Here is a 21,928-nt window from a genome sequence, read left to right as displayed (position 1 = left end):
GCACCTGACGGACCTGCAACAGAAATATAAGAATCCCGCGGTGGTTTCGACCACCCGGGGGCACTCCGACGATCAAGTCAGTATATCTCTCAAAGATAAATCAACTACTAAACTCACAAGCTTGAGTATTAAAAGCATACCTTAGACCCATGGGGGTGCCTCTCTTTTATAGCCAATACAATCCTAGTCCCAATAGGAGCCTGGCCCTAATGGACTTAGGATACCACACTGCCCGCTTAGTAACCAGCTGGAGAGCACTGGCAGAATAGATGGCACCTGACGGACCTGCAACAGAAATATAAGAATCCCGCGGTGGTTTCGACCACCCGGGGGCACTCCGACGATCAAGTCAATATATCTCTCAAAGATAAATCAACTACTAAACTCACAAGCTTGAGTATTAAAAGCATACCTTAGACCCATGGGGGTGCCTCTCTTTTATAGCCAATACAATCCTAGTCCCAATAGGAGCCTGGCCCTAATGGACTTAGGATTACTGCTAATCTGGAACTCCCAGTGAATTTAGGATAAACTCTCTAAGAGTCTTATCTTTACCCAAACTGAAGTCTTCTCCCAATCTAGGACTCTTGTCCTTATCCAAGTTGAGTTCCCTCTTCATTCTAGGACTCTTGTCCCTTATCCGCTTATCTCGGATTCCGATATCTTCGGAGGCAACCTCGGCCTAGCCGAGATGACCTCGGCCTAGCCGAGATGACCTCGGCACAATGACCAAGACACGTGGCACCTCGGCTGACACGTCGGCATCACCTTGCCACGTGTTGGTACTCAGAAAATATATCCCCACAACTGCCCCCTAGGTTCTATTAACTCGGCATTCTGAGGTGATGGAACCTACACTGTTCGTTCATCTGTGCCCTTCTGTCCGAGATCAAACTTGCCGTCTTCAAAGTTCCTTGGACTTTACTGTCCACTGGTGTCAAGAATCAAGTTTCATGTTTTCCAAACTGCTTGAAATCGTACCTCCTAACCGAGGTTCTGGTTCCATTAATTCGTAAACTCCAAGAGCTTCGCAACTGTTCTACTCACACTCTCTGGTGATTTCCAGTCATCTATTTGACTCCAGCGATTTTCATATCGGCGTTCATTTTACTTTGTAGGTTCATAAACTCTTTACTTGCTATTAAGTTCAATCTTTTATAACTCTTCTGAATCTGTTTACTTTGAATCTGTTTATTTGCTCTCTGTTGTCTTCTGTTCTCGTCTGTTTTCAAGTTTTTGATTTCTTATTGCTAAAATGCCTGGAATTGTTCTTTGTCATATCCGCTTTCTGTTGCTAGCATCATGTTTGGTTTATTGCTTTCTTGTTCTTCACATACTTACTTAGTGCCTGTGTACTTGGCTTTATTCTTTGAACTTTGTCATCTTCTTGACTATTTTTCTCTTTTTTCATTTAATCTTCTGGCTTTTTCTCTTTCTAGCTCTTTTGCTTAAATCTGTCGCTTGTTCCAAGCTTTCAAGCTTCTGCAACTGTCTTTGTTTCTCTCATCCAGTGAAGCTTTACATCATTCTGTCAATGTCGTCAGACTTCGGCAATTCTCATCCCGGCCTCCCTCTTTCTGGTAAGTCACCGTTCCTCCTGTTTTTATTTCTTGTTGCTTTCCAAGAAGCTCTGCTTCATTGTTAATTACCATTGCTTGTTTTACCCATTATTTCCAAATCATCTTTCTTGAATACACACTGTTCACACACATCTGTTGATTTCTACCACTGTTCTTGGCTTGACTCACTTGTACAGTTTTTTTGTCTTGCTTTCTTGATAGCTTCATCATCATTCTTGATTACATTCTTGTTTCTGTTTTCTGTGTCTTTTTTCAGATTCTTGTTTTCAATCCTTGCTTTTAAAACTCCGAGGTGCCAATCGCCAAGAAGAGCTTTTGATCAAACTCTTCAAGAGGTTGATGCTGAGCTTGTGACTGAAAAGGCTGTTGAGAAGTTCTTTCCAACTGTCTTCTGGGGGTGAGACACAACCTACCGCTGATGCCGAGTAGTTTTGCTTCCTTCTTGAAATTGATGCCGAGGTAATGACAGAGAAGCTCCTCCAACTGACTGCCGAGGCTGAGCCATTGTCGTCCGTTGAAGCAGATTAGTCCGACGTTCTTGCTTTCAGTCCCTAGTTCTTTAAGGTCTTTATTTTTGTACTTGCCAACCTTCTCAGCTCTTAACAAGCTAGTTGGTCATCTCGGTTGATCATATCTCGGAAAACGTCTTTCAGTGTTATCTCGGCTATACCAAACTTGTAAATTGCTACAAATTTCAACAAGTGGTAGACTTCATAATCTTCGGTTAACTCATCTTGTAATTTGCTCAAAAAAGTTCAACAAGTGTTAACATTCCTTGCTCCTTAATTATCATTCCTTCCCCCCTACACCTTCTCCCTGCCCCCTAATGTGAACGCAAGTTGTACTTAGGATCACATTAGGGAAGTGGGCCTCGTGCTGTAGACCTGATGTGTTCTTCTTTCGCCGATGTATTACAACTTCTGGTATTTAATTCACCCCCTTTAGACCCTTTTTCTCTTTGGCCTTTGCAAATTATAATCGCTGTCTCTTGAAGCATTTATTCCTTTCACAATTCTGGTCACCACTTCTGGCGTGCACTTAGTGGTTCTAATCAAAACGTCGTTTGACTCTGGCGAATCTTTTGCCGACATTTAACTTTGTGCACTCTTGTCCCTTAAACATCATTTCGGTTTAACTTCGGTTAAGTATCATCTCAGTTTAACTTCAGTTAAACATCACCTCAGTTTAACTTCGGTTAAACATCATCTCGGCTTATCTTCGGTTAAGCATCATCTCAGTTTTTGAAGTTTTTCCTTTTTTTTGTCGCTTGTACTCTTGTACCTTTTTGTTTTTTAGATAATGTAAGCTCTGCATATGGCCGATGTGCCTCCTTGTTCTTCAATGTCTAATTCAACTTTCCTTCTCTGAATGAAGCGCTCTTCGTTGCCCTCCTGGACGAGGATTTTCTTCAGTGTCTCTTCACTCTTTTTGACTGGCTCCTTGCCGACATCATCTAGGACCTCCATGTCCTCGTCTTCAATCTCTGCCTTCCCTGGTTCCCGAATGTTGCAGGTAGTTTTCATTGCTGCCATGGAGCAATTCTTCGCCTGCAGTTGATCCCCTCTGACTCTTTCAATCCCATGTTCTGTGGAGAACCGCAATAGTTGATGCAACGTTGAGGGAACTGCCCCCATTGCATGCAACCATCGCCTTCCCAAGATGATGTTATAAGGTGAAGGTGTGTCAATCACGACGAATTCTATTTTGATCTTCTTCTAACTGCTCTTGCAAGATTCTATACTTAGAATATTGTGCATGCCTTTCATACTTTGCCTCCTTTGTGCAATCTTCTCGGGGTTACATACCTCGGGTATAATAGCTACAAAACTTTTACTTCGGCAAGATACTGACCTGCAAACTTTTCATAAATTCTAACAAGTGTGAAACATATACTACTTAATGTTAACTTTGCAAACTTTTTCTCAAGTTTCAACAAGTGTTTAAACGGTGATCTCGGTCTAGCCTACTTGTAAATTGCTACAAATTTCAACAAGGATTAACATAACAAGTGTTAAACAATAATCTATTTGTAAATTGCTACGAATTTCAACAAGTGTTTAAACAATATACTTAGCTTTTACCTCAACCTGTAAATTGCTGCAAATTTCAACAGATGATCACATGTCGGCTTAACATTATCTTGTAAATTGCTACAAATTTCAACAAGTGTTAAGCATCTTCTCTGGTTTAACCAACCTGTAGATTGCTACAAGTGTGCAGACTATAACCTCGGCTTCACTTCGACTTGTAAATTGCTACAAATTTCAACAAGTGAAGAGAAACAGTAATCTCGGCTTAACTCCAACTTGTAAATTGCTACAAATTTCAACAAGTGAAGATAAGGAATCAGCTTAACTCCAACTTGTAAATTGCTACAAATTTCAACAAGTGAATTAAGGAATCAGCTTGACTCCAACTTGTAAATTGCTACAAATTTTAACAAGTGAAGACAAGGAATCAGCTTGACTCCAACTTGTAAATTGCTACAAATTTCAACAAGTGGAGACAAGGAATCAGCTTGACTCCAACTTGTAAATTGCTACAAATTTCAACAAGTGGAGACAAGGAATCAGCTTGACTCCAACTTGTAAATTGCTACAAATTTCAACAAGTGGAGACAAGGAATCATCTCGGCTTACCTCCAACTTATAAATTGCTACAAATTTCAACAAGTGAATTAAGGAATCAGCTTGACTCCAACTTGTAAATTGCTACAAATTTCAACAAGTGAAGACAAGGAATCAGCTTGACTCCAACTTGTAAATTGCTACAAATTTCAACAAGTGGAGACAAGGAATCAGCTTGACTCCAACTTGTAAATTGCTACAAATTTCAACAAGTGGAGACAAGGAATCATCTCGGCTTAATTTCAATTAAGCATCATCTCGGCTTAACTTCGGTTAAGCATCGTCTCGGCTTAACTTCGGTTAAGCATTATCTCGGTTTAACTTCGGTTAAACATCATCTTCGGCTTAACTTCGGTTAAGCATTATCTCGGCTTAACTTCAGTTAAGTATCATATCGGCTTAACTTCGGCTAAGCATCATATTGGTTTAACCAACTTGTAAATTGCTACAAATTTCAACAAGTGGTAACCGCATTCTTCTTCTCTTTGCCCCCAATGTGAACTTAAAATCCACTTGGGTTCTCATCATGTAGCTTCGACCTTATCGCCGAGGTTGAATTCAATCCGAGGTTGTCGGCCTTGGTTTCTCTATTGATCTTACTTGGCTCCAACCTGAGTTTGATTTTCGGCCTCGCATCGGCGAGCCGTTTCTCTTTTCTTGTTCCGATGCCTTTGTTCCGGGCATGTCTTCCTCGGCCCTAGCATACTTCTCAATTCTGGCCAACTTTAGTCTGATCTTGTGTGTTTCCTTTTTATCTTCTGGGATTTGAGATCTGCTCATTGTGCTCTTCTCTTCTCGGACTCAGGTCCTGAGATCTTATCTTCTGGAATCTTGGATCTACTCACTCAGGTTGAGCTCTTCTTTTCTCGGACCTACTAATCTAGGCCGAGATCATGTCTTCTGGGATCTGGGATCCGGGATTTGCTCACTCAGGTTGAGCTCTTCTATACTTGAATGTTATCTTCTTGGGAGCACTCATGCCCCCTGTCTTTGCATCCCTTCTAGAAGGGTCTTCGTTCCTCCGCAGGTATCTATCCTTTCATACCTGGAGGTCGTCTTCGTTGCTTCGATCTGTTGTCTTTGGTGCGTCACCTTCCTGGCCGGCTTCTTTCACTCCGTGACTCTGGTCACGAGTATCTGTGTTGCTATTGTCCCCTTCAACGTCGAGATCAATAGGTCTTCCACTCCCAGCAGGAGCGTAGTCTCTAATCTAGTCATTCTGTTCGTCATTGGCCATCTATTCTTCTTTCTTTCCCACAGACGGTGCCAAATTGTGTGGGTAATTTTCCGACCACACTGCCCGCTTAGTAACCAGCTGGAGAGCACTGGCAGAATAGATGGCACCTGACTGACCTGCAACAGAAAGTTTATGTCTTACCCTCTGGGTTTCTCCTCTGATTTCGTTTTCATTGACCCTTGAGTGGATTACATTGACCACCCTTGGTTCTCCTGCTTGTGGTAGCTGTGCTGGGGGAGGGGGTGCTGCTGGTGCTTGGGTCAGCCTTGCCTGCTCTTCCCTTGTTCTGGCCTCATCGACCAGGTCCCTCAGAAGGCCTTGTCTTACTAGGTCCTCCAAGTGTGCTTTTAAGGCTCTGCAACCTTGAGTTGGATGCCCTTCTTCATTGTGGTAGGCACAACGTCTACCAACGTTCCTTCCCATGAATTCCCCTGGTGCTCTTGCCGGAGCCCTGAAATAAGGTTGATTTCGAATCCGATCCAAGATTTTATGGATTGGGATCCGGAATACTGTGGTTACCGCCTGTTTATTTCTTAATTCTATTTCTTGTTTGGTAGGCCCATTGTTGATTCGGCCTCGCTTTGGCGAGCCGTTTCCCTTTTCTTGTTTCACCTCTTTGTTTCCCGATGTATCTTCTTCGGCCCTGGCATATTTCTCAATTCTTGCCATGAGTTCTTCCATGCTTTTTGGCAATGTTTTTGCCAAAGACTTCCGTAGAGGGCAGTCATCTTTCAGGCCGTTCTTGAAAGACACGACTGCTACTTCCTGGTTGCATTCAGGTATTCGGTTGAACACCTCGTAGTACCTCTTCGCATAGGCCCTGAGGCCTTCTTCCTTGGTGATTCGTAGAGCCATCAAAGCATCAACCCTCAGGGGTTGCAGCTTGTTGGTCACGAATCTGGCCACAAACATCTCGGCCAAGCCTTCCCATGTCTTTATACTTCCTTTTGGTAACTTGTGGAACCAATCAGATGCAATTTCCCCAAAGGATGAGGGGAATACTTTGCAGAGCAACGGTTCGTTTCCGCTATATAACGCCATTGAATTTAGGTACAACCCAACATGAAAGTTTGGATCTGATTTACCATCATAGATTTGAAACCTCGGCATACTGAATCTTTTGGGCGGTTCGAATTTGTCCAGTTCCGCCGAGAAGGCTGTCTTCGGTTTCACTGGGGAGTTTACCTCGGCTTCTGCATTCTGTTGCCTCCTCTTGAGGTAGTCCTTTAAGTCTTCTTTGCTCCTCCCTGGAGCTCGGCTGTCTTTGGATTTTAGTCTTTTTGGTACACTGCTTTCGGCCTCGTGGTGGGGTCGTTTGGATCTTTCTTCGTGGGATGTGTCAAAATGGAGTACTTGCCCCTGAACATGTCGATGTTCTTTGGGGTCTGGATTCTTCATGTGGTGTGTCCGTCGGGACTCTTCTTGCCTCGGCTTTTCCCGTCCGACTTCCCTGGAAGGCCGGTGTGAATGCCTTCCGCTTCTGGTATGCTGAGGGACCTCGGGGATTGTTTTTCTTACCTCCTTCTGAGTGTTGTTCGCTGGCATCGGCGTATCTTGCAGCGGGTATGGTGGCTGCATAACATTATTCTGCATCATGAAGTTGACGACTGACTGGAGGTCCGCCAACTTGTTTGCTAGTTCTTTTACTTCCTCATCCCTCCGTAGGCACCTGTCCCTCCATACCTGGAGGTTATTTTCATTGTAGTATTTTCCTTGGTTTGCTCTTTTTGACGTGTCGCCTTCTGGGATGACGTCGTTCTCAACTTGGATATGGACAAGAGTCCTAGATTGGGAGAAGACTTCAGTTTGGGTAAAGATAAGACTCTTAGAGAGTTTATCCTAATCCCACTAGGAGTCCCAGATTAGCAGTAATCCTAAGTCCATTAGGGCTAGGCTCCTTTTGGGACTAGGATTGTACTGGCTATAAAAGAGAGGCACCCCCATGGGTCTAAGGTATGCTTTTGATACTCAAGCTTGTGAGTTTAGTACTTGATTTATCTTTGAGAGATATACTGACTTGATCGTCGGAGTGCCCCCGGGTGGTCGAAACCACCGCGGGATTCTTATATTTCTGTTGCAGGTCAGTCAGGTGCCATCTATTCTGCCAGTGCTCTCCAGCTGGTTACTAAGCGGGCAGTGTGGTCGGAAAATTACCCACACAATTTGGCGCCGTCTGTGGGAAAGAAAGAAGAATAGATGGCAAATAAACAGATTCAAAGTAAATCAGAAGAGTTATGAAAGATTGAGCTTAATAAAAAAGTAAGAGTTTATGAACCTACAAAGTGAAATGAATGCCGATATGAAAATCGCCGGAGTCAAATAGATGACTGGAAATCGGGAGCTCACCAGAGAGTGTGAGTGGAGCAGTTGCAAAGCTCTTGGAGTTTACGAATTAATGGAACCAGAACCTCGGTTAGGAGGTGCGATTTCAAGCAGCTTGGAAAGCATGAAGCTTGATACTTGACACAAGTGGACAGTAAGGTCCAAGGAACTTTGAGGTCGGCGAGTTCGATCTCGGACAGAGGGGCATAGATGAACGAACAGTGTAGGTTCCATCACCTCAGAATGCCGAGGTAATAGAACCTAGGGGGCAGTTGTGGGGATATATTTTCTGAGTACCAACATGTGGCAAGGTGACGCCGACGTGTCAGCTGAGGTGCCACGTGTCTTGGTCGTTGTGTCGAGGTCATCTTGGCTAGGCCGAGGTTGCCTCCGAAGATATCGGAATCCGAGATAAGCGGATAAGGGACAAGAGTCCTAGAATGAAGAGGGAACTCAACTTGGATATGGACAAGAGTCCTAGATTGGGAGAAGACTTCAGTTTGGGTAAAGATAAGACTCTTAGAGAGTTTATCCTAATCCCACTGGGAGTCCCAGATTAGCAGTAATCCTAAGTCCATTAGGGCTAGGCTCCTTTTGGGACTAGGATTGTACTGGCTATAAAAGAGAGGCACCCCCATGGGTCTAAGGTATGCTTTTGATACTCAAGCTTGTGAGTTTAGTACTTGATTTATCTTTGAGAGATATATTGACTTGATCGTCGGAGTGCCCCCGGGTGGTCGAAACCACCGCAGGATTCTTATATTTCTGTTGCAGGTCAGTCAGGTGCCATCTATTCTGCCAGTGCTCTCCAGCTGGTTACTAAGCGGGCAGTGTGGTCGGAAAATTACCCACACACTCTACTTTCTTGCCTTTTTGTCCAAATTTTTACTATATGAATATATATATATATATATATATATATATATTGTATTATATAATCTTATATGCTTATCATGCAAGACAAAGTGTATTGATGGGAAATATGGATGATTTTTCTTTTTTACCCTTATTTCATAGTCATATCTTTTTCACATGACTAAATTTTGTTAAAAATTTAAAAATAAAGTAACAAAAGAGGGATATTGATACTTGCATAGACACAATTCGGGTTGATTTCACATCTAAATACTCATAACCTTACTAAAATAAAAGATCGAATAAAATTACAACTTAAAATAGTTTTCTCAAACGGGATTACCAATTACAAAAACCTAATAATGATGTTTCTCAAACATCCATATATAAATGTAATTGACCAACTATCAAAGGCAATCAAAAAAGAGGACACCGTATCTAACCTATGCTTAACCCAAATATAATTTGAAATTTAAATTTTTTTTAAAAAAAATTCAAATGTAACTTTAATCTTAGATAATTTCAAATTTTAAAAAATTTTATTTTTATTTTAATTTTTAAAAACAAAAACAAAAAATTACATTTGGCGTCTAAAAATTTAAGAATTTTTTAAGTGTCAAAATATTTATGACATTTTATTAATTTAAAAAAAAAATCACATGGCACACGTGAAAAGAATTTTTTTAAATATATATATATATATATATATGTGTGTGTGTGTGTGTGTGTGTGTGTCAATTTTCGACCACACTGCCAATCAAGCACTCAGTTGGAGAACACTGACAGAATAGATTAAGCCCGGATGACCTGCAACAGAAAGAAGAGATTCCGGCGGTAGTTCGTCCACCCGGAGGCACTCGGACGATCAAGTCAGTTATCTCTCAAAGATAGCAAAAGTGTTTAACCCACTATTCAGAATATAAATTGCGTACCTTAGACCCATGGGGGTGTCTCTCTTTTATAGCCAATACAATCCTAGTCCCAATAGAAGCCTAGCTCCAATGGACTCAGGATTACTGCTAATCTTGGACTCCGAGTAGGATTAGGATAAACTCTCTAGGAGTCTTATCTTTACCCAAACTGAAATCCTCTCCCATTCTAGGACTCTTGACCTGGACACGTGGCACCTCGACTGTCACTTCGGTTACACCTCGGCCACGTGTTATCATTCAAAATTTATGTCCCCACAACTGCCTCCTAGGTTCTATTACCTCGGCATCCTGAGGTGATGGAACCTATATCAGTACTTCCTTCTAGCATGTCGGCTAAGCTCGCTTCTTTATTCATTGCCGAAGTAAGAACTCGTCGGCTCAGTATGACCAAGACCTATAGTCTGTTTCCATCAATGCCTTAGAACCATTAACCAGGGTTGTTCAAGTTTCTCAGCCGAGATCATCCTCCCAGCCGAAGTCTTTGCTTCTTTAAACCAAGAACTTCAAGAGTTCTATCACGCGTGTGAGCTGTCACGCACAATATTCCAACCGTTTTTGCCACGCGTCTTTCCCCTACTGAGCCATTCCTGACACGCGCCATCAAGTCGCATCACTCATGCGTGCGTCGTTTGACAGGCACGTCGTCCTAGGCACATTGATGGTATTTTGCCACCATTCTCTACGTTTCGATCAAAAATCCCTTTTCTCTCTCCGTCTCTTCACTTTTTGCATCCTTGTTCTCAAGCTCCCAACTCTTTCTCTCTCTAACTGCTCTCTCCCAAATCCGCCATTGTTCCAAACCTTCAAGCTCTGCAACCACTTTTATTCTTCCTCTCTAGTGAAGCTTTCGCTGTCTTCTTCAAATTGTAACCGTGACCTGACTCCGGCATACTCAACACCGGCTTCATTCCTCTGGTAAGCCACTATTCCTCTTACTTTAAATTTCTTGTTTTTGCTTCAAAGAACTCTACTGTTGTTCTTGCTGCCTTTGCATACTTGCTCATGTCTTTGATCGTTTAATTTTGTGTCTTGATTTTTTCCACGTATTGAGCATGTTTGTTTTATGACTGTTTTCGCCTAATCCATTCTTGAACATACACACACTACTCACGTGTTCGGTGATTTCTGCCACTGTTCTTGGCCTTACACACATGCACAGGCTTTATCACTGTGTTCTTGATGTTTCATCACTGTTCTTGATTCTAAATCACGTTCCTGTTTCTGTTTGTCGTGTTTTTTTTCCAGATTCTTGCCTTCGATCTTTTCTTGACTAGACTTAGGTTTGGGATTTGTCTATAGAACTTACGAACCTTAGGAAGAACTGACACAAACTCCCTATAGATCCATACAAACTCTTATCATAGTACAATTTTAGGTTTTAGCCGAGGTCCCCCAAACCCTTTCAAAACACTTCTTTTTGAAATCCAACACCTTCAATCAAGCCGACGTCATGGGTATGTGGAAGCATAGGGTAGACACCCCGACCAAGTTGGAATATTTCAGGCAGGAGTTTTCCATTCTTGCCGACGTTCATCTCAGGTTGGCAGGAGAGGATGACTCTATTATGCCCATGGATGACTCCATGCCCTTTCCTGTTGTAGCTTTCATAGAGTGTGGACTTAGGCTCCCACTCGACATCCTCTTCCGAGAAATCCTTCATTACTATAAGTTGAACCCAATGCAGCTCGCCATCAACTCTTACTGAGTTATCAACGGTATAATAGCCTTAGCCAAACAAGAGAGTGCTAGGGTAATTTTAGCTGACATCCAATACTGCTACACCATGTGTGGCCTCAAGTTAGAGAAAGGCTACATTTACTACCTTAAACCGAGGTCCACAACGTACAAAATTGTTACCGACCTCCCAGACTCCAACAAGGGAGCTGGGGACGATTACATCATTGTCTCGGGGAACTAGGAGTTCGCTCTAGACGAGGACCTCCGCCTCTACCCTCTTAGCCGAACAGTTTTCGTAGAGGGTAATGGTAAGAGCCCAGTGTTAATACTTGTTTTCAAAGTCTTCAATACTTTGTTCTTTATACGTTCTAACGTTTGTTTTCCTTGTAGCTCTTCCCCAGCCGGCAAAGGATTTCCGCAAGTCTTTTTTCCCAAGCAAAGGCTTGAAAAAGCTGTTAGACCTGCCAGTTCACAAGCGAAGAGCCCCCCTTCTGCTCAACTTCATCCCGACTTATAAGTCGGTTCTTCCCGACATTCCGAAGAAGAAAAAGAGCAAGTCTCCTTCGTCCGCCACTACACCTCCGATAACTTCATCATCTCGGCCAGATCAGGGATCTACCTCTGAACCAGCTGAGCTACCATCAACTTCGGCTCCATATCTGATCCCTCCATCTCAACACTGACGAAGACGCTGAACTACAATCACCGCTGAGATGGGTCGCGAAAAAGCAGCTGCTGAGGATCTTTTGGCCGACATCCCTACCACCATTGACGCTCAACCAGCATCATCTCAGCCTCACCTAAAGCCGAAACAAAAAAGACTGAAGAAGGCTCAGCCAAAGGCAACAGTGACTCAGATTGATACTGAGGACACCCTGCCAATTTCAAAACTAGCTAACAGTGAAAAGACCCCTTCCGCCGCCGAGAAGAGGTCCACCGAGGCTGAACCATCTTAATCCACTCGTTCAAAAAGGCCGAGGTCTGAATCGGCCACAACATCGGGGCCAATGAAATCAGATGCCCCCTGGGCCCCCCCGATCACCATCGAAGACAAGTCGGTCAGAGCTGGCGACAGTGCGACTGACCTCGAAGTCGGCGTCGCCCTCTCCACAGCTTTGCTGCTTCCAAACGATCTTAACCGAAACACCGAGATGAGCAAGTATGAAAACTTCGCTCTGATGCTCCAGCATTCTGTTCAAGTAAGTCTTTCACACTTGGTATTTTTCTTTCTTCATTCTTTCATACTCAGAGAATTTTACTAACTTTTGTACTGTTGATTTTCTTTTAGGCGATCCAGCACACCCAATCCTTCTCTATGCAAGCTTTTGAAATGAGGAAGGAGTTGGCCGACAAAATAAGGGAGGTTGCTGGATTGTAGAAGACCCTCAAAAAGGCCGAGGCAAAAATGAAGGCTTTGGCCGACCAGGCTGAGACAACCATTAAAGCCAAAGACGAGGCCGAGGAAAAAGCTGACGTTGCCGAGGCTATTGCCAAGGTCCTCACGGCTAAAAAGAAAGAGGCCGAGACCAAGATGGCCGAGGCCCAAAAGGAACTACAAGATGCCTTGGCCACAAAGTTGCAGAGATCAAGGCCGCAAATGAAAAAGCATACAGTGAGGGGGTGGCCAATGTCACGGCGGACTACAAGAGTTAGGTGAAGTAGGCATGCAACAAGGGTTTCACTCTTGGTTGGATGGCTGCTTTAAAAAAGCTTGACGTCGTCGAGGACTCCCCCCTCAAGAATGCCGACGTCCTCGCCCTGTCATTCCCCCATACTCCAAGCCAATCCGAAGACGATTCTGAGACTGAGGAGGAAACTTTGGTGAGGAAATCGAAGGAAGCTGCTAGGGCCGAGTCCCCTACTCCAAATGAGCAAGTCCTAGACTTGACTCAAGACGAGGAGGGTGAGGTCTCCAAAAATGACACTCCTGAGAAGACAACATCGGACGTGCCCATTGCCGACAAGAGTATCGACCAGACTCTCAAAGAGATCGATGTTGAGCTCGCTACTGAGAAGGACGCTGAGAATAATTCTCAAATGTCTTCGGAGCCCCATCCTACTGCTGATGCCCAATAGTCTTGGCTTTTTTCTTTGTACTTAGTACTTTGTCTTACTTTTTGAATTAATGTAATCTTGGATCTGGCCGAAGTGCCACTTTTGTAATTTCTGAACAACTACTCTTTTGGTAGGCCGAAGTGCCCTCTTCTTTTTGAACTGATTCTTCTGAATGCAAGTACAATTTCCTTTGTATGACTCTTTGTATGATTCTGTACTTAGAATAATTTTGCATGCTTTCAAGCATACACCTTATCTGTACAATTTCCTCGGGGTGATATACCTTGGTTATACAAACCAATGGTTTACCTCGGCAAGTACATAAGTACTTCTTTTAGTACAACCTTGGTCTTAACTTGTAAATTTTTCTAAAAAATTTCAACAAGTGTTTAGACCAATTTTCTTTTAGTCATAACCTCAGTTTAACTTCAACTTGTAAATTTTTCACAAATTTCAACAAGTGTTAAATATAACCTCAGTTCAACTTCAACTTGTAAATTTTCCACAAATTTCAACAAGTGTTAAACATGACCTCGGTTTAACTTCAACTTGTAAATTTTTCACAAATTTCAACAAGTGTTAAGCATAACCTCGGTTTAACTTCAACTTGTAAACTTAAGTTTCAACAAGCGTTAAACATCACCTCAGTTTAACTTCAACTTGTAAACATAAAATTTCAACAAGCGTTAAACATAACCTCAGTTTAACTTCAACTTGTAAATTTTTCAGAAATTTCAACAAGTGTTAAACATAACCTCGGTTTAACTTCAATTTGTAAACTTAAGTTTCAACAAGCGTTAAACTAATTTTAGCTTGTAATTCTACCTTTCCAGGAACTATTTTCTAACTCTCTGCCCCCTAATGTGAACTTAAGTTCCACTTGGGTTCTCATTATGCATGTATTCCAGAAACATCGTCAAGTAACTTATCAGTCACAAGTGTAAAAAATCAAGCTAAAACTTTATTTATTACTTCGGCTAATAACAAAGAACAAGAAAGTTTAATGATAGAAAAATTTCAGATTGCAAGTATTCCAAGGCCTTGGCAACTCTTTACCTTCATTATCTTCAAGCCGATATGCCCCATTGCCCAATACCGAGATGATTTTATAGGGTCCTCCCAATTCGGGCCAAGCTTGCCCTCTCTAGGATCCTTCTTGTTGCCAACGACCTTTCTCAAGACGAGGTCACTGACTTGAAACTCCCTTGGGTTGACCTTCTTATTATAAGCCCTGGCAAGCTACTGCTAGTATACCGCCAGCTGAATTGCAGCTCTCTCCCTTCTTTCTTCTAGCAGATCCAGATCTTGGGCTAATAATACATCATTAATCCCATTCTCTACTCCCTGAGTTCTGATCCCTAGGATGCCGACTTCTAGTGGAATTACTGCTTTTGTGCCATAAGCCATGGCAAAAAGGGATTCCCCCGTTGATCTTCTCGACGTAGTCTGATATGCCCAGAGTACACTGGGCAACTCATCCACCCATTTTTCCTTTGCTGCTTGTGGCCTCTTCTTAATCCTATCCAAAATAACTTTGTTGGACGCTTCTGCTTGTCCATTGCTTTGAGGAAAACTTGGGGTCGAAAAATAATTCTTGATTTTGAATTGTGCACAGAAGCTCTTGATTAGCTTACTGTTAAATTGTGTTCCATTGTTTGCAACTATTGCTCTTGGGATCCCAAACCTGGTGATGATGTTCTTCCATATGAAGCTCTTCACATCCACATCTCGAATCTTGGCAAGGGGTTCATCTTCTATCCACTTGGTGAAGTAATCTGTTGCTACCAGCAGGTACTTTCTTTGCCCAGTTGTTTGGGGCAGTTTTCCAACAAGAGCCATGCCCCATTGGGCAAACGGCCAAGGACTGGATACTAAGTTTAGGTCTGCTGCTAGTTGGTGTATCAGAGGTGCAAACCTTTGGCACTTTTCACACTTCTTGACATAGGCTTCTGCATCTTTCTGCATGAAGGGCCACCAATACCCTTGGGTAATGGCCCAATGAGCAAGTGATCTGCCCCTAGCGTGACTTCCACATACTCTTTCAACTTGTGAAGGATGTACACACCTCAAAAAGGGTCCAGTGAAGGATCTTCTGTAGAGATGTCCCTCTGCTGTCAAGCTGAATCTTGCCGACTTCAATCTAATCTTGTGTGCCTCCTTGTGATCATCTGGCAGTTTTCCTTCTTTCAGGAATGCTATTATTGCATCCATCCAGCTTAGTCCCATGTCCACACACATTGCTTCCCGCTCTGTGGTCAGTGGTTCGATGCTCAGGCCTGACAAGTAGTCAACCATTATCGTCCTTGCCTTTCCAGGTTGTATTGCACTAGCCAGGTTGGCCAGGGCATCAACGTGACTGTTATCATCTCGGCTAACCTGCTGTAGACAACCCATTTTTTACCATCCTCAAGACTTGGTTGTGCTTGCAGGTACATCCAGCCACAAGTTCGATTGCTCGTCGAGTACTCGACTTTCACGGCAGAATGTCATAGGTTTGAGCTTTCCAACCTTATATCCTTTCTGCCCCATTCTTGGACCATGTGTTGGCCCTTATACCTTGATCCTCATAGTTCACTGTTGGCCCCTTTTTGGCCCTGCCGGCCTTGCTTTTTCCCCTGCCTGTTACTGATGATGCCTGCTGGCCATCAATGAAGCACTGCCGACCACCTCTGATGGCCGGCAGAACACTTGTCTCAGCAGGTTTCACGCCAGATCTTTTGAGCCAGATGGTTTTCACTCATCTCCCCTCCATACACGTGTATGGAGGGATGAAGCTCTTACCAAGCTTGTTTAACAAGCTTTGCTTTTCCCTCTTCTATATAAGGAGAGGCCCTTTCTCTCTATCAGAGGTTCAGAAAAATTTTAGAGAAGTTGTATCTCTCTCTCTATATTTCCCATTCTCTCTCTCTATATTGTGTTTGTTTGTGCTCTAAAGTCCATTTTTCTTGCACTTTTGCACTATAACACATAGTGATACACCACTATCTTTGAGCTGAGGTTCTTGGGAGTGTTACTTGAGCTCTAAAACTTGGTTTTTGGCCTCAGAGGTTGCTGGTTTCGAAGTTGATCTTCAAGGGTGAGTATATTCCCCTTTTTAGCATTTATTTATATCTCATTTTGGCCATTCTTGAATATTGTTTTAGGCCTTGATTTCAACTAAAAAAAGTTCTATATTTAAGTGCTTTTGATGATTGTTTAAGGTCTTTTTGGTGTTAAGAGTGTTCTACCCTCTTGTATGCCTTGTTTGGATTTGTTTTGTGCCATGCTTTAAGGCCTTTGAGTTAGTCTTTGTTTGCCCTTTTAGCCACTGAAATCTAGTGGATTTTTAGTGGTAGGCATGTGGTTTTGAGGCCTCAAATCAGAGGGGGTGACCTTGTCTTTTTGTTTTGTTTGCTTGAGTTATTGGCCTATCAAAGTAGCATGTATCCCTATACTTTCGAGGCTTAGTTCAGGTACCTTTTTGTGACTTTTAGGACCTACATTAACTTTGTCCATGGCTGGTTTGGTCACCTTGTGCATGCATCTTGTATGTGTAGTGTAATCCCATTTGTGGCTCATCAAAGTAGAATGTCTTGCTAGCATGTATTGACTCCATTTCAGTGGGTTTTTTTATCATCATTTGACATGCCATTACTCTGTATAAAGCTTTTTTGGTTGTCTCTTGAGTGGCTCATGCACTTGTAGAACAAATCTTGCTTACTAGCCTTTTTATGCATGCTGTTTTGGCTCATCATTCTAGCATATTTTGGTTATGCTCCAGCATGATTTTATTCTTATTTTGGGCTATCCTAGGACTATTTTGGGCTACCATGGGCATATCACTCATGTTTAGTATAGCTACAGAGTAAATGCTTTGATTGGCCTTGAGTTTTAAGGGAGCTTGCATGCTTAACTTGTGATGTTTTCATGCTTTAGAATCATTTGAAGTGTTATATCAGTGCATATTTTATGGTCATACATTTGCATTTGTCATGCTTTCAATCCCTTGAAGAGTTGGTGTTTTATGCCTTATGAATGGATCATTGTGCATGCCTCTATGCTTAGATCTTTGGGATGCCATCTCAGTAGATTTTTGGGCTTATTTTGACATGATATAACTCTGTTTTATGTTGTCCAAGTCATGCCATGTTTGGTTTTAATAGGTGTATTGTAACACCCCTTTTGTAGCCTTGCATGCTAGATGTTTTCGGCCTTTTGTTCTAGCTTGTTATGGCTAGGTTCAAGCATGTTTTTAGACTCACCTTGACCTACCTTGGGACTGTTTTGATGCCCTTGCCCCCTTTGGGGCTTGCTTTGTATAGCCATGGCTTAAGTCCCTTTGCTATTTTCGAGCTTTGAGCTTTCTCGCATGCTTTATTTGTCTTGCTAGAGTGGTTTGGCACCATTTCATGCATGTTTTCAGAACTTTTGGGTGCTGTCATATATCCATGCTTGTAACTCTTTAAGTGTGCTTAAGAGTCGCATCTTTATGCTTTGATCCTTGAGCCAATTGGCATGCATGTTTGCCTTGCCTTTTCATGCTTTTCATACCATCTTTTCAATACTTATGGCCACTGATTTGGGCATGACTGAGGTCTACCCCTTTTGGTTTAAGTTCATTTAGCATGTCCACTTGCATGTTGCTTGCATGCTCATCTCATTTAGCATTGTGTATGCCATGTCACCTTGCATTGAGAATGCTATCTTACATTAAGCATTGAGCAAGCCATGTAGCTCATAGCATTGAGTATGCCATGATTGTTTCCATGTAGTTCATAGCATTGTGTATGCCATGTGTTTGCATGCTTAGGTTACATCGCATTGTGTATGCTGCGTTGTCCATTTGCATTGTGTATGATCCATGCCATTAGCCTTGTTAGGTTATTCATATTGCATTGCATGTTCGCATGCTTAAGTCATATTGCATGTTTGCCATGCTTGTGTTGCATTGTTGTTTGGATTAAGTATTAATCCGAGCACGAGAAACGAGGGACGTTTTATACTTGAAGTGATGAAACATGCCACAATTCTCGGTCGCCGACGCTCTTGACGATGCATGATAGAGTTCTAGGCATTTATATGTTTATTTGTGCATTCATTTTACATTGATTTGCACAAGTTGGATCTTCGGCCATCATGCATCGAAATGCGTGATTGATGGTCTTGGATCCGATTATGCCTCTCCCTTGATGTTTCGAGGTGATATGGGGTGGCATAGTGCATACATATCCTTGGGAGACCCTCCATTTCCTCTATTTTGTGCTCTGTTACAGCTTGGTGTCACATCACACCAGTGGTCGGCAGCCTCTTATCCTTGGCCGGCACCCCCCTCATCTTTAGTCGGCAGTATGTACTCTTGGCCGGCAGGGTGGTCGGCAGAAGCTCCTCATGGTCGGCAGGCCACTGGTGCACTTCCCAGCATGGTTTTGGTAAGATCCAGCAGCAAGTTCTCAAGGACACCCTAGAGACAGAGCCTCAAGAGAGTAACCAGAGAGCTTTTCGGGACGAAAACCGAGTATGCATCCTCTTCTAACTTCAAGCAAAGCTGAGGCAGCATTGTTTATTGCTTTTCTTATTCATTAGCATGAATTTTTATTTAATTAGTTAATTTGTTAATTAGTTAAAGTTTTGTAATAATTAGTTGTAACTAGTTATTCAATTTGTTGTGTAATTAATTAGCTTGTTAGTTAGTTAGTTAGTTAATTTGTATTATTCATTCGGACCCTCCGTCGAGTGGGCGAATTTTGTAATAAGTGTGCGTGCGTGTGTGCATGTCTTCCAACCCTACGTCTTTCTCTTTTTTACTTACCGCTTACGATGGTTAGTTTTAGGGCATATTTTGTTTAGCATACCTTATGCTTGCATGCGTGCATCCATTCATCTATCTTGCATGCTCCGGGCTCGGCGCATCATACAAACTACATCGTATTTCAATACCAAGTTGAATACATGATTATCAAGTTGCATTTCACATGACATTCTAGAATAGCCGAGCCTACTTTAGATGCATTTTCGCATGTGTTGCATTAGCCATCTTGAAACGAACTAGGATCATGCATGATTGCTATCTAGTTCTTTGTTTTGGCTCAGAGTACACTGTGAGTGTTTACACTTTAGCATATTGCATGTGTGTTATTGATTGCCATGTATAGCATGCTTGCCATGAGGCTAACTGCCTAGTTGATATAACTGCTTGAATGCCTGTGGGTGAAGGTTGGATTGCTTGAATTGGAACAATTCATTGAAATCCTCGATTTAGCCTACTTACGAGTAGCAAACTTCAAACCATTTTCAAAACAAATGGATATGCAATGTTTTGTTCCAAATTAGGCGATCTAGTCTATACTTGTATACTGTGCGCATCACGTAGTAAGATTAGCTAATTAACCGGAATAAGAGCACATGTGTTTTCAAAAACAAGATATCATGCTTCGTACAGGCCGATCTTTGATCGGGCGAGCGGGGTTGCTCATTGCATGACCTTCCCCTCTCGTACCCAAGTTCCCGAGCCGAGGCAACTTTGGTGATGACGGACACGTGGCCTTAGGCAACGAGTCAGGGTTTCCTAAATTTTTCAAAAATAAAATATTTAGGTGGCGACTCTGTATCTGGAAAAGCAGTCCATGTTTGGCACTTCTTTACAAAAAATCAGTTTTCCAAAACGATTTGCCGGATTTGGACTCTTTGGTGATTTATTAGTCTTGCATTGCACTTTGCGAGATTAGATTCAGAACCGTGACATTTGAGTCTGAACTGTAGTAGCAAAGCCTAACCCGGGCGTGTCTACACCTGCTGTAGTTGGCAATTCTGAAACAAGGCCACCAACCTACTGACCTCCTTTACGTAGGCCGATATCCTTTAGTCTCAGGCTGCGAACTCCGTTGTCTGGTTGACTAGAAGTTAGGAGTCACAGAAGACTATCACCTCATCTGCTTCTACTGCTACTGCCAATTTCAGTCTTGCAATCAGTGCTTCATACTCTACTTCATTGTTTGAGGCCTTGAACCCCAAACAAATGGATTGTTCTAGTATCTGTCCATCTGGAGATACCAATACTACTCCTGCCCCTGCTACTTGTTGGTTTGAACTCCCATCAACAAACAGTTGAAAGGAGTCGCCGATGTAAATGCTGCAGGGCCTGAGTTTTTCTTCCTTCCTTTGTTCTGTTGCCCTCGGCTGGGCTCCTCTTTGCTCGCTTGGACATCGTTCACCTCGGCTCAATGGAGCACGATGTACGATGGCTCCTGGTGTGAACTCAGCCACGAAGTCGGCCAAAACTTGGCCTTTGATTGTCGTTCTGGGTCTGAATTCCAGGTCATACTGGCCCAAGGCCACAGCCCATCTAGTTATTATGTCTGTCAGATCTCCCTGCTGCAACAGGGACTTCAAAAGCACCATAATTTTGTGGGCTTGAAAGTAATGGTTCAGCTTCTTTGAAGCCATTACTAAAGCTAGCGCTAACTTCTCTAAGGCTAAATACCTGGTTTCTGCATCAGCCAGGGTTTTGCTTACATAGTAAACAGCCCTTTGTTCCCCTTTTTCTTCTCGGATTACCACTGCACTTACCGCATGTTCTGAAACTGCCAAGTACAGGAACAGCTCTTCTCCAGGTTCTGGATTTGAGAGAACTGGAGCTGTGGTAAAATACCTCTTCAAGTCGGTCAAGGCGACTTCACATTCTTCGGTCCATAAAAAGTCTGTGGCTTTTTTCACTAGGCTGAAGAAAGGTTTGCACTTGTTTGAGCTTCTGCTTATGAACCTATTCAGGGCTGCAGCCCTTCCAGTCAGCATATGTATCTGTTTTGCCAACGTCGGGCTTTTTAGCTCTAGGATGGCCTTGATCTGATTTGGGCTGGCCTCAATGCCCTTTTTGGTCACCAAATATCCCAAGAACTTACCAAATCCAACTCCAAATGCACATTTTGATACATTGAGTCGGAGCCGATATGTTTTTAGGATGTCAAAGACTGCCCTTAGGTCTTCCAAATGATCCTTAGGTTCTTTGGTCTTCACGACCATGTCATTGATGTATACCTCCATTGTTCGGCCAATTAGGTGTCTGAACATCTTGGTTACCAATCTCTGGTAAGTTGCTCCTGCATTTTTCAGCCCAAATGGCATCACTCTGTAGCAATACAGCCCTTTTGGGGTGATAAACGTAGTCTTCTCCTCATCTGGGGGGTACATAGCTATCTGATGGTACCCCCTATAGGCATCCAGGACGCTCATCCTTCCATGCCCTGAAGTGGCATCCACCAATTGGTCAATCTTGGGTAATGGGAAACTTTCTTTGGGGCAGGCCTTGTTTAGGCTGGTAAAGTCCACGCAGACCCTCCATTTACTATTCTTTTTCTTCACCACCACTGTATTCGATAGCCACGTCAGGTAATTTACCTCTCGAATGGCTCTGGCCTCCAGAAGTCTGTCTACTTCCTCTTTCACTGCCTCAACATGCATCAACGTCGGTCTTCTTGCTCGTTGGATTACAGGTTTGGCCGACCTGTCGACGTTCAGTTTATGGCTAGTGACCTCAGGGTCAATGCCAGGCATCTTGTAAGGCGTCGAGACAAACACCTCAATGTTTGCTCTCAAGAACGCCTCCAGCTCCTTTTCCTCTTCCTCGGCTAAACCTGAGCCGAGAAGGAAGAAGCGTTCTTCATCTCC

The sequence above is a fragment of the Camellia sinensis genome, chromosome 1 (genome assembly GCF_055761805.1).
Source record: "Camellia sinensis isolate YWXY chromosome 1, ASM5576180v1, whole genome shotgun sequence".
In the NCBI taxonomy this organism is placed as follows: Eukaryota; Viridiplantae; Streptophyta; class Magnoliopsida; order Ericales; family Theaceae; genus Camellia; species Camellia sinensis.
This window is presented reverse-complemented; position numbering follows the sequence as displayed.